The sequence below is a fragment of the Hemiscyllium ocellatum genome, chromosome 14 (assembly GCF_020745735.1).
Source record: "Hemiscyllium ocellatum isolate sHemOce1 chromosome 14, sHemOce1.pat.X.cur, whole genome shotgun sequence".
NCBI classification, from domain to species: domain Eukaryota; kingdom Metazoa; phylum Chordata; class Chondrichthyes; order Orectolobiformes; family Hemiscylliidae; genus Hemiscyllium; species Hemiscyllium ocellatum.
Genome location: NC_083414.1, coordinates 42000491 through 42014373, shown reverse-complemented (window position 1 = coordinate 42014373; position 13883 = coordinate 42000491). Strand labels below are relative to the sequence as shown.

The following is a 13883-nucleotide window of genomic DNA, read 5'->3' as shown; positions in this document are numbered from 1 at the left end:
AAATTATTTCCATAAAAAGTTAGAAAGGTATGTCATTCTAATGTATCCCACCTCTTATATTTTGAACAAAAATATAACATTATTTACACTATTCATAGTTCATATATTTTATCTAAGTGACAGCAATTACTTGCATGTAAAGGAACATCTCTACGTATTAGAATGACATTTATGGGATCAATATTCTTTTGTTTTAGACATCATGTAATAAATTACATTTTTCCTAGATAGAAGGCAAGAGATGTATGTTTGTAAAAACATGTCAAGTTACATGTGCTGAATTTAATGGTAGAGGGATTAACCTGTTGACTGTCAGAAGAATGGAGGCTCCCTTGCCATGACTATTTTCGGAACCTCAGTGTAATTCATTGTCCTTCTCTTGAAATTTCCGTTTTAGAGATCTCAGGTTTAAGAAGGGCCACTTGAAGGGCCATTGGCCTACAGTCCCTCCAGGACCAATGACCACTGATGAGAATATAGCAGACCCTTGAGATGACTCTGCAGTGCAGGTCAATTGGTTTGACTCACTGGGGCCAATCAGGCAGCCCCTGGCAAAAGAGGGGAGGAAACATGGGTTTCATTAGGAGGACCTTTGCTCCCACTGGGGTCTATTGTTGCAGGGAAGACCTTCGTGGACCAGAGTCTCTAATGATGAGAATCCCAGCCCACCCATCAGAACCCGTAGGTAGTCTGTCAGGTTTTACTGGATGACATCCCGATATGCTGTATGGTGGTTAGTTTGAGTGAAAGTGCCCTGGATCTGCTCTTTTTTTTAGAAACAGGACTCAGGTGATGAGTTTCAGCTAGGCAGGCCATTGCCAGTTACAAAGGGGACTTACATTCACCAGCTCAATAGAGATTAATTAGTGATTTCCCGTAGGCCTTAAAGAGGTTATTATAGCCACCAGCTCCATTCCTCTCCTTGGACTCTATCTGATAATGAATTATTATTAGATTATTTACAGTTTCATGTCATTTTTGACATTTTGACGAGCTTCTGTCCACATGTTCTCATCATCACCAAGACCATATACTTGCACCTCTGTAACATCGTGTAACAATATTCATGCCTCAGTTCATCTGCTGCTAAAACTCTCATCTAGACTTTTAAGACCATCTGGAAAACCTATTTTTTAATAAAGTATTTGGTTCTTGGCCATAATATTGCTGGATATGGCATGGTATTGAACTTTTTTGATCATGCTCCCAAAAATCAGAATATTTTACAACATTAAAAAAGCCTTCAAATTATTTTTTCTTTTCCAATTTGATTTTTATTCTTTAAATTTACAATATTAAATTCATTTTCTAATTTCTTCATGTTTTATTTTGGTATTGTGAGATTAAGGAATTAAGTTTAGACTTATCATCTTGAGTTGCAATTATATAATTCTTAAGACTTCCATGCATTTTGTTTAGGAAAATACAAATGCTATTCAAAGCAGTTATTGCAGTATACATTAATGATTAGACAGCTTGATAATTAATTTAAATGTATAGAAACACTTCTCACTAAAAGAATAATAGTTTATTTAATTTTGCCCACAATCATATCCAGGAATAATCTTCTTTAATGCAAGGTCATTGACGTGGCCTTAACAATTTTCTTTCAGTTGTTAAAAATGAGTTAAAGTGGAATATATACATTTTCTCACCCTTGCCTCTAGCCTACATAATCACAAAATTGCAATGGTTGATGGTTTCTCAGTCTAGTCTTCAAGTAAAGAAAAATTCCCAATTTCCACTTTGAATGTATTGAGAGCTATCTTGTAATTATTTCCAGTAAGTTTGGATTGTCCCAAACTTTCTTTTTCTTGCTCCATACTTCTAGTCCTTTTTATAGAATGGAGGGTAAAACTGCACACTGTACACAATGGTGCATCCATGATCAAGGACTAAATAATATTAACATAATTTTAATGTTCTGAATTGTATTCCCCTGGAAATACTCGTAAGCTTTTGATAATTGCCTTGTTGACATATCAGCCTGCTTTAATTATGTTTTGTTCATATGTAAATCTTCTACCACGTTAAATTTCTTGTTATCTAAAACCCGAGTTAATATTTGCATTTTTCCTACCAAAGTCCACCACCTCACATTCAGCAATGTTATTTCTTTGCCACTTAACTGCTAAGTTTACGTAGTCTCCCAATGTCTTCCTGGATTGTATCACATTCTTTCAAGTTACAATTCGGCATCATTTGTAAATTTGGGTTACTACATCCAGAGCACTAATCCTTGTGCAATATGTCTTTCTACTTTCCTCCAAACTGAATTACAATCCATTACCCATACATTCTGTTTTGCACTTTTCATCCAAATCGCTATTCATTTACCTATTTGGCCCTTGACTAAATTTCATAATGAGCCTACTGTGTTGTACTTTATCAAATGCCTTTTGAAAATCCAAATATAAGATACTTACTACATTAAACTTGTTAACTCTTTCTATTACCTCTTCAGCGAATTCAATCAGATTCATTCAGCATGATTTTTGGATGCCATGCTAGCTAATTTTTAAATCATATTTTTTAATATCTCAATTTTCTTTTGTTTAGATTCTATTGTCTTATCATTAACTTAAACTGAATTGCACAGTAAGTCAAGGGCATCATCTGTTATCAGTCTAGGGGCTTGTACGTTGTCACAGCTATTTGGGGTAGTCAGTATCAGGGATCTGTACCACTACACTCTGGGGAGTAGGCCATAGTCAGTCTCGCAGGCCCAGTGCGGGTCATTGTGGCATATTAGTCAAGGAGCTATGCACAGATCTGTCAAGGATTAGATTAGATTACTTACAGTGTGGAAACAGGCCCTTCGGCCCAACAAGTCCACACCGACCCGCCGAAGCGCAACCCACCCATACCCCCACACTTACCCGTTACCTAACACTACGGGCAATTTAGCATGGCCAATTCACCTGACCCGCACATCTTTGGACTGTGGGAGGAAACCGGAGCACCCGGAGGAAACCCACGCAGACACAGGGAGAATGTGCAAACTCCACACAGTCAGTCGCCTGAGTCGGGAAATGAACCCGGGTCTCAGGCGCTGTAAGGATGTGGTCAGTCATCAGTCAGGATTATGTTAACCACAGAAAATGATGGAGAAAATCAGCAGATCAGGCAGCATCTGTGGAGAGAGAAACAGAATTAATGTTCCAGGTCCAATATGACTGTTCTTGTTCAGTCAGCCTTTCCATCTAAATTAGGCATGATGTGCGCATGGTCAGTCTTTGGGGTTAGCCCAAAACTCAATGAGGTTTGGCAGACACTACTGCTGTGGTAGGGTAGTTGGAGGAGTCAATACAAGGGGCAAATGATAATGCATGGCAGAACATGAGTTTTTGTGGAGAGGAATGTTGGTGGGTGGGGGGAGTGTGTGGAGAGTAATCATTGACTATCACAACATTGATGGGTGTGTGTGTGTGTGCAGCAGAGTCTTTGGCATGACTAAGTTGTAGGTGACATACAGTTGCATTTTCTTTCTTTTCATTCGTTCATGGGTTGCAAGCATCACAGTCTAGGAGCCTATTTATTGGCCATCCCTGATTGCCCAGAGGGCAGTTAATGACAACACGGTTTTAAGTTGGGATGATGCTCACAATCGGTAACCTGTGTATTTTATTTCTTAAATAGCAATATGCATAAATATGTATTTGTGTTTGCAATGAAGTGTTGGCCAAGCCGCCTCTATACCCTGAGAAGATTTTGTTTTGGTTCCCCTTCACATGATGAAAGGAAAATCCTGGCTGGCAGAAAGTCACATGGCTGGACTTTAAAAACTGGCAACAGTGCCAGGATACCCAGTAGATCCCAGCAGTGGCGACTGCTTCTGCTTCTGGCAAGAGAGACGATAGGATGAGGGCAACATAGAGGCACGTTGCATGGATAATGAGGCAAATTTTGGTAAATAGCATGAAAATCTGGCTAAGGCTCATGAAACTTGCTAAAATTGACACACAGCCAATTTCTGCTGAAACTCAGCTCTATTTCTTTTATTTGTTCTCTAGATAGGAGTGACACCAGCATGATTAAATTTATTGCCCATCAGTTGTTGCCCTCTGTTGAACCTTCTGGAACAGCTTGTGTAATAATAACAAGACTCTCATAAAGGTGTTAGGTAAGGAGTTTAGGGTATCAATCCAATGCTGATGGAACATCTAAGTCAGGATTGTGTGTGACTTTAAAGGGAACTTGTTCCAACAATATTTCTATCCTTCTTGTTCTAACTGGTGGGGAGGAAACCCTTGATTAAATAACCATGATGAATGAGTATAGTGCACATTATATATTCTGTAGCCAAGATGTGCCAGTGATAGAAGGACTAGATCTTCTAGTGGTCTAATTGGTTCTGCAAGGTAATTGGTCATATTGTCTGTACACCTAGATCATCCCCACCTCTTGCTGCACAAACAAATATCTGGAAAAAAAACCCCTAAATCTTTCATCCTGTGTATGAGAGAAATCATCCATGCTTCACTAATGATGGGCATGACTTGGAATTCAGTACTCAATTTCTTTTATATAACTCTAGGTAATACTACACAACACTTTCATCACAGAGCATATCAATGATTCTTGCTTATTTCCATGAATCCATTTTGAACAGCTGCAACTCCATGAGGAGCACAATATGAATGAGTAAGCCAATGAGTATTGCATCACCATTTATTTTGTTATAAATAGTCATTTGCAGTCAGAAGGAAATGAGGCCACTGTGCTCACTGATAGAATGTGCTCAATTTTCTTCTGCTTGCTGCTTCAGACTAAGAGGGCAGTAGGCCCCTTAAGCACCCTACTGACTGCACGTCAATTACTCTGGATTAGTTTTACACAGCTTTTCTCTGAACTGTGTTGCTTTCATCATTCAGAGTTGTACAAAATAAAGAGTTTAGCAGCACAGCATGCTCATTAACAAGAGTTACACACTGGTGATTTATCCTACTAGCTTCATTACCATTTTGCAGAACACAGATCAAACTAAATACTGTGCCAACAAATTTAATCAATTATATTCCAGGATTTTAAAAATAGCTTCCTAACAAAAGTATGCAGTGATCCAAAGAAATTTAAAGAGATATTCAAGAATATGTTTAGTGAAACTTGCATTTTTTCCTTTTGTTTTCTTTCTTATTAAAAGATGTTCTGGTCAAGTTGGAATCATAATCTGGAGTTTGGTGAACACCCTTCAGCCTATCTCAATAAGCGATGGGACTAGAAAAGAAAATGAGTAAATCAAACTATACCTCACTGTCTCGGTCTTAAGAGGGAAAAGCAATCATAATTTAGATTCATTCTCTTGCCCCTTTGTCTGTGACACAGCCTAAAACAAAAATACTCTAAAAATGCTTTTTGCGAAGTCCAGTGAAAACCATCTATAACTATTGTGACAGATGATTTTTTAAAAAAATCTTAATCCAAATGAATACCTGAGCTGAAATTGTGCATTTTTGTGTATCAGTAAACATTTTGATTCATCTGTTGCAGAAGCTGGAAGTTATATGTGGATGTAATTATTTGCTTAATGAAATCTTAATGTGGATGGTACTTTATGAGTGTATTTGAGCTCAAAGCCAAACAAAATGCGATAACCAAAGGTCTGACAATTAGTAGAATTTGGTTCTTTGGGCCTTCAGAGCATTGTTTTGCCTTCATAGAGAAGCCTATGAGAGACAAATTTGGGCCACCTGATTTGCAGGAAGTAACACTTCAGAAACTTCTGGAGGAGGTGCAGTTCGATTTAAGCAGAGTTCAGGAAATCAGTGTTGATTGCTATGGAGTCAGAAGAGCAATCCTGATCAACATGGCTCCAAAGGTTTCAAAGACCTATTTTGATCAATGCTTATTCCAGAAACTTAATGTGTCTTTTTAAGGCTGTGTCACAGACAAAATTAACAAGGGGGTCAGTTTAAGTTATGATTGCTTTTCTTCTCTTGACACTGTGGTATTGTTAATTTACTCATTTGCCTTTGTTACTCCCCTCTCCTCAATGTACAATCATAGAATTCCTACAGTATGGAAGCAGGCCATTCACCCCATTAAGTCCACACCAACCGACCAAAGAGCATCCCACCTGGACCCTCCTCCCTACCCTGTAATCCCCATGGTTAATCCACCTAAACTGCACATCCCTGGACACTACTGGCAATTTAGCATGGCCAGTCCACCTAACGTACGCATCTTTGGATTGCGGGGTAAACCAAAACACATGGAGGAAACCCATGCAGACACAGGAAGAATATACAAACTCCATACATCACTTGAGGGTAGATTTGAACCCAGATCCTTGGCATTGTGAGGCAGCAGTGCTAACAACTGAGCCACTGTGCCACCCTTAATCTCTTACTAAAATAGGCTGAAGAATGTTTCCCAACTCAGTTCATTAGATTCCAGTTTTTGAAATAAACTCGCAGAAATAACATTTAAGATAAAATCAAAGATTCTTTTGTGAATAAAATCTTTCAAGATGTTGGGAAATTGCTATACTACTTCATTCATATACGCAACCACTCAGGAAATTAAGGAGGACAGGAGACGAGAGGAAATTGCAAGCTTTACAAAATCCAGGACGATTAAAAATCAGTTAATTGAATTACATTTCCTGGAATTGTTCTCCAATGATAGTTTCCTTGGTGAGCTGGGCACAATAATTTCCCTTCGTGCAGGCAAACTCAAAGGTGTCTTTCTCGGCAGCAACTTGAAGGTAGTGTCTTCAGGCAGGCTTTGACTCAGCATGGAGTCCTAATCTTCTTCTGGAGATCAAACAGCAACTGACTTGAAATTCCAAAACTGTACATTTAAGCACTTTAACAAACTCATTATAAGGTTTTGAGCTAAATGTAAAAATATTAGTGTTTATTTTGGCCTTCTCAGCATTGTTAGCATTATTCTGATGTTTTACTTTGTGTAGCTCTGGTTAGGATGTATATGCAATGTTATTCCTTGAAAATCTTCTGGAAAGATTTTAATAGAGCCACACAGTTTTACAGTGTGGAAAGAGGTCACTAGATTCATCACATCAGTGCCAGTCGTCAAGCATCTATTTACTCCCAATCCATTTTCTAGCACTTTGCCCAGAGGATTAAATGCTGAAGAATGAAATCGTGGTCAGCTACTATTTTAATTGTTATACAGTTCTTGCTTCTACACACTTTCAGGCAGTGAGTTCCAGGTATCTGCACACTCTGGGTGAAATTTTTTTTTCTTATATGCTCTTTAAACATCCTGCCCCAAACCTTAAATCTTTGGCCCTGGTTCTTAACTACCTACTAAGGACAAAAAAGTTTTTCCTATCTACTCAATCCATGCCCCTGATAGTTTTGTAGATCTGAATCAAGTTCCATTTCAGCCTTCTCTGTTCTAAGGAAAACAAATCCAGCCCATCTTAACTCTTTTCAAATCTGAAACGCTACAGCCCAGGCAACATTAGTCAATCTCTTCTGTACCTTCTCCAGTATCATCATAACCTTCCTATAGTGTTGTGACCTAAATTGTACATGGTTCTACCGCTGTGTCTTAACTAATGTTGCACACATCTCCATCAAAACTTCCTTAGTCTTGTATTCAGTGCCTCAGGCAAGTATCCCATATGCCTTCATCACCACCTTATCTACCAATGCTGCGGCCTTCAATGATCTGTGGACAACAAATGGAATAAATTTACATAGAACATAGAAAAATACAGCGCTGTGCAGGCCCTTTGGCCCTCGATGATGTGCCGATCCAAGCCCACCTAACTTACACTAGCCCACTATCCTCCATATGCCTATCCAATGCCCGTTTAAATACCCATAAAGAGGGAGAGTCCACCACTGCTACTGGCAGCGCATTCCATGAACTCATGACTCGCTGAGTAAAGAATCTACCCCTAACATCTGTCCTATACCTACCTCCCCTTAATTTAAAGCTATGCCCCCTCATAATAGCTGACTCCATACGTGGAAAAATGTTCTCACTGTCAACCCTATCTAAACCCCTAATCATCTTGTACACCTCTATCAAGTCACCCCTAAATCTTCTTTTCTCGAATGAAAACAGCCCCAAATGCCTCAGCCTTTCCTCATATGATCTTCCTACCATACCAGGCAACATCCTGGTAAACCTCCTCTGCACCCGTTCCAATGCCTCCACATCCTTCCTATAGTATGGCGACCAAAACTGCACACAATATTCAAGATGCGGCCTCACCAGAGTCTTATACAACTGCAACATGACCTCAGGACTCCGGAACTCAATTCCTCTACCAATAAAAGCCAGTAGGCCATATGCTTTCTTCACAGCACTATTTACCTGGGTGGCAACTTTCAGAGATCTGTGTACATGGACACCAAGATCCCTCTGCTCATCCGTACTACCAAGTATCCAACCATTAGCCCAGTAACCATTCTTGTTACTCTTACCAAAGTGAATCACTTCACACTTACCTACATTGAACTCCATTTGCCACCTTTCTGCCCAGCTCTGCAGCTTATCTATATCCTGCTGTAACCTGCCACATCCTTCCTCACTGTCAACAACTCCACCGACTTTCGTATCACCCGCAAACTTGCTCACCCAACCTTCTAGCCCCTCCTCCAGGTCATTTATAAAAATGACAAACAGCAATGATCCCAAAACAGATCCTTGCGGAACACCACTAGTAACTGCACTCCAAGATGAACCTTTACCATCAACTACTACCCTCTGTCTTCTTCCAACCAGCCAATTCCTAATCCAAACCTCTAACGCACCCTCAATGCCATACCTCCGTATTTTTTGCAGTAGCCTACCATGGGGAACCTTATCAAATGCCTTACGAAAATCCATATACACCACATCTACCACTTTACCCTCGTCCACCTCCTTAGTCACCTTCTCAAAGAATTCAATAAGGTTTGTGAGGCACGACTTGCCCTTCACAAAACCATGCTGACTATCCTTGATCACATTATTCCTATACAAATGTTCATAAATCCCATCCTTTGCAATTCTCTCTAAGACTTTGCCCACAACAGAAGTGAGACTCACCAGCCTACAGTTACTAGGGTTATCCCTACTCCCCTTCTTGAACAAGGGAACCGCATTTGCTATCCTCCAGTCATCTGACACTATTCCTGTAGACGAGGACATAAAAATCAAGGCCAATGGCTCTGCAATCTCCTCCCTTGCTTCCCAGAGAATACTAGGATAAATGCCATCAGGCCCAGGAGACTTATCTATTTTCACCCTTTCCAGAATTTCCAACACCTCTTCCCTACATACCTCAAAGCCATCCATTCTAATTAATTGTGACTCAATATTCATATCGGCAACAATGTCCTGTTCCTGAGTGAATACTGATGAAAAGTATTCATTCAGTGTCTCTCCAATCTCTTCAGCCTCCACGCACAACTTCCCACTACTATCCTTGACTGGACCTATTCCTACCTTAGTCATTCTTTTTTTCCTGACATACCTATAGAAAGCCTTTGGGTTTTCCCTAATCCTACCAACCAAGGAATTTTCATGTTCCTTCCTTGCTGCTCTTGGCTCTCTCTTTAGATCCTTCCTGGCTACCTTATAACTCTCAATCGCCCCAATTGAACCTTCACACCTCATCTTTACATAGGCCGCCCTCTTCCCTTTAACAAGGGATTCCAACTCCTTATTAAACCATGGCTCCCTCATATGACCCTTTCCTCCCTGCCTGACAGGTATAAACTTATCAAGGACACGCAATAGCTGCTCTTTGAACAAGCTCCACATATCGATTGTGCCCTTCCCTTGAAGCCTACTTTTCCAAGCCACGCATCCTAAGTCATGCCTCACCGCATCATAATTTCCCTGCCCCCAACTATAACTCTTGCCCTGCAGTGCACACTTATCCCTCTCCATCACTAGAGTAAAAGTCACTGAATTGTGGTCACTGTCCCCAAAGTGCTCACCTACCTCCAATTCTAACACCTGGCCTGGTTTGTTACCCAGAACCAAATCCAGTATGGCCTCACCTCTTGTTGGCCTGTCTACATATTGCGTCAGGAAACCCTCCTGCACACATTGGACAAACACCGACCCATCTAATGTATTCAAGCTACAGCTTTCCCAGTCAATATCTGGAAAGTTAAAGTCCCCCATAATAACCACCCTATTACTTTCACTCATCCTCGCAATTCTTTCTTCTACGTCTCTACAACTATTAGGAGGCCTGTAGAAAACTCCTAACAGGGTGACCTCACCTTTCCTATTTCTAACCTCAGCAAACTACCTCAGATGGCGAGTCTTCATCCATCGTCCTTTCCACCGCTGTAATACTATCCTTGACAAGCAATGCCATACCTCCCCCTCTTTTACCCCCACATCTAACCCATTAAAACGTTTAAACCCTGGAACCTGCAACAGCCGTTCCTGTCCCTGTTCTACCCATGTCTCTGTAATAGCCACAACATCGAAATCCCAGGTACCAACCCACGCTGCAAGTTCACCTACCTAATTTCGTATACTTCTCGCATTGACGTATACATACTTCAAGCCACCTTCCTGTTTACCGGCACCCTCCTTCGAGATTGATGCCATGTTCCTAACCTCCCTACACTCAAGGTCCTGCACCCTAAAGCTACAGTCCAGGTTCCCATGTCCCTGCAGAGTTAGGTTAAACCCCCCCAAAGAGCACTAGCAAACCTCCCCCCAAGGATACTGGTGCCCCTCAGGTTCAGGTGTAGACCATCCTGTTTATAGAGGTCCCACCTTCCTCAGAAAGAACCCCAGTTTTGCAGATACCGGAATCCCTCCCTCCTGCACCATCCCTGTAGCCACGCATTTAACTGTTCTCTCTCCCAACGTGGACCACGACGTGGGGCTGCTCCCCCTCCCCCTTAAGGACCCGGAAAACACGATCAGAGACATCACGTGCCCTTGCACCTGGGAGGCAACATACCAATCGTGAGTCTCTCTTGCCCCCGCAAAACCGCCTATCTGTGCCGGAACTATCGAGTCCCCAATAATTATTGCTCTGCTCTTCTCCACCCTTCCCTTCTGAGCAATGGGGACAGGCTCCGTGCCAGAGGCCTGAACCTCATTGCTTACCCCTGGTAAGTCGTCCCCCCCCACAAGTATCCAAAACGGTATACTTGTTCTTGAGGGGAACGACCACAGGGGGTCCCTACACTGGCTGCTTCCTCCCAGTCCCCCTCACTATCATCTATCTGTCTGCAATCTTTGGAGTTACTACTTCCCTAAAGCTCCGATCTATGACCCCCTCTGCCTCCCGAATGATCCTAAGTTCATCCAGCTCCATCCAAATTTAGTGCTGTAGATGCCTGTAGAAGTTATTCTTTTAATTCACTGATGAAGTGTGGACTTTGTTGGCTGGGCCATCTTCGCCCATCCCATTCGACCTTAAGAAGGTGATTGTGAGCAGGTTTCTTAAACTGCTGGAGTCCATTTGGTATAGGTACACCTACAACAGTGTTGGAGATTTCAGGATTTGAATTTTGACCTAGCAACAGTGAAGGAATGACAATATATTTCAAATTCAGAATAGCAAGCAGTTTGGAGTGGTTCTTGCAGGTGGTAGGACTTCCCATGTATTGATTGCCAATGTCCTTCTAGGTGGTAATAGTCATGGATTTGAGGTGCTGTCAAAGCAGCCTCGTTGAATTTCTGATGTGCATCTTCTAGATGATCTATACTGCTGCTACTGTATATCGATTGTGGAGGGAATGAATGTTTGTGATATGGTTTCAGTCAAGTGAGCTGCTTTATCCTAGATGGCAATGCCATTGAATGTCATGGGGTGATGCGGGGCCAGAAAAGCTAGAATTTGGCCGTCCACTTCATGGTAATAATGTGCAAACTCTGCAGCTTCTGCATGCTAAGGTATTCAATTTAAGATGGCATACTTAGCCAATGGTAGCCTCAGATAATTACTGGAGATTGAGGGAAGATGCTGCCAGTATTTCTTAAATACACAATAGAATTTGGAGGAGCACTTCTATTAATCACAAAAACATTTTAAAATAGTTTTAGTGTCGTAGAGTCATACAGCACAGAAACAGACCCATCGGTCCAACTCATCCATGCCGATCAGGTATCTTAAACTGAACTAGTCCCATTTGCCTGCGTTTCGCTCATACTTACTTCACTTTTTGTTAGAAAATGGAAGTCTTGTTGAACTGACATTATGAGATATACAATAGGGTTACTTTATAAACCTTACAATTTTGCAATTAAATATTTACAGTTCAATTCTGTACCAAATAATGTTTCAAATTGACTGGATATTGTTACTCTATAATATTGTGTTCTTTATATAAAATAAAGAATATAATTCTTTATCTTCTTTATTTTCAGAATTTTCAGCAGTTTCTATGAAATGAAATCATAAACTGTTTCAGTGTTATTCTTACACTTTGCACTTTGTTTCCTAAAGCACTGACCATTAGTACATTTAATATCTCTTTAATTAAGAGATGGTCTGATTATGTGATGCATTAACAGAAGGTTAAGTTTTATTCTCATAAGTTATACGTATATTATCTTGTAACATTATTTATCATCCTTTATGTGGTGGTCTTAGAAGACTGCGTGTAATAGGAAAATGGGTGTTTGCATTTCTCATTAAAAAAAAATTGCTTGGCAACTGGTAGTACTAGAAAGAGGTAATGGCATTCTGTCCTCCTCAATAATTGATTCCTATATTTTTTTGTTGGCTGAACCATAATGTAATGTTGGAGATGGACATAACAATGCACTGGTCTCTTGGTTGCTTTAGTTGTGCTTGAACACATGTAGGGTACCAGTGGTGTAGGAGCAGTACGATGAATACACAAATGGGAATATTCACCAGAACCACCAGATGCATCCTGAACTGCTTCATCTTTAACTCCTTTACAAGGAAGAATCTGGCATTAAAAGATGCCCACATTTGGCACATTGTACTGCTTACATCAGCAAACGCAGATTATATTAGTATTTACAGTATCATAATACAGGTTATGGAGTATTGAATTAACACTTCATTTAGTGTAAAGTAATCATCTGGAAAACATAATCTAGAATATCATCTAGAATATAGTTAGTGCTACTTAAAGCTGGGTAGTGAATATGGAAATAATTGGCTGATATGACTAAGTGATGGTATAAATATGCAATTACAAACATACTTCAATTATATCAAAATCATTCAGCATTAATTTTTTTAAAATCTAAATTTTGCTTCTGGCTATATGTCCTATGATCTAACAAATATATGAAACTATCCAGAGGTTATCAATATTTTGATATGAAATTAGCTAACTGCATGAGCAAATATGGGTTTTCTAATCAGCCAGAAATGGAATATTGAAGGCTAAAAGAAATAATGGATTTTGTGTATCCTCTGTTTTTGACAGGAGGGAGACCCACAAAATAAGGTAGAGCCAACTTTCTTCCCATTGCAACTCTAACATACCTCCAAGATATACAGGGCTGCCTGATGCCAAAGTCAGTAGCCCATTCCATATATGTAAATAAATAATGTAGAGTGATTTGAGCTTGTTAACAGTGCTTAACTAGTGATGAGTAACCATTTCATTGATAGTATTTCAGTGGTAGAAACTTAAGTTTACCTAGTGATCGATGAACGGTTTAGTTGAATATATTTGTAATACTTAAATATGATGTAGTTTCCGAATAATTTAACAAATCAAATGGCCAACTTATTGTTTTTAGAATATTTATGTACTGTAGACAATTGTAATGTATTTACAGCATAGAAACCAACTATTTGACCCAACAAATCCATGCAGATAGTTGATTATACTGACAAATGCCTCATCCTACCCATCTTCTTCCAATTCTATCAGCATTTCCTTCTGATTCTTTCTCTTTGCTTTGCTTATGTACTATTCACCTCAAACACTCCTTGCAGTACCAAATTCTACAAT

General features: G+C 40.1%; 1 protein-coding gene across 4 annotated transcripts in view; it reads left to right on the top strand.

Annotated features, from left to right (window-relative positions):
* adamts9 (ADAM metallopeptidase with thrombospondin type 1 motif, 9) overlaps nt 1–13883 on the top strand; it is a 255565-nt gene that overhangs the window by 205578 nt on the left and 36104 nt on the right. The window lies entirely within an intron of this gene.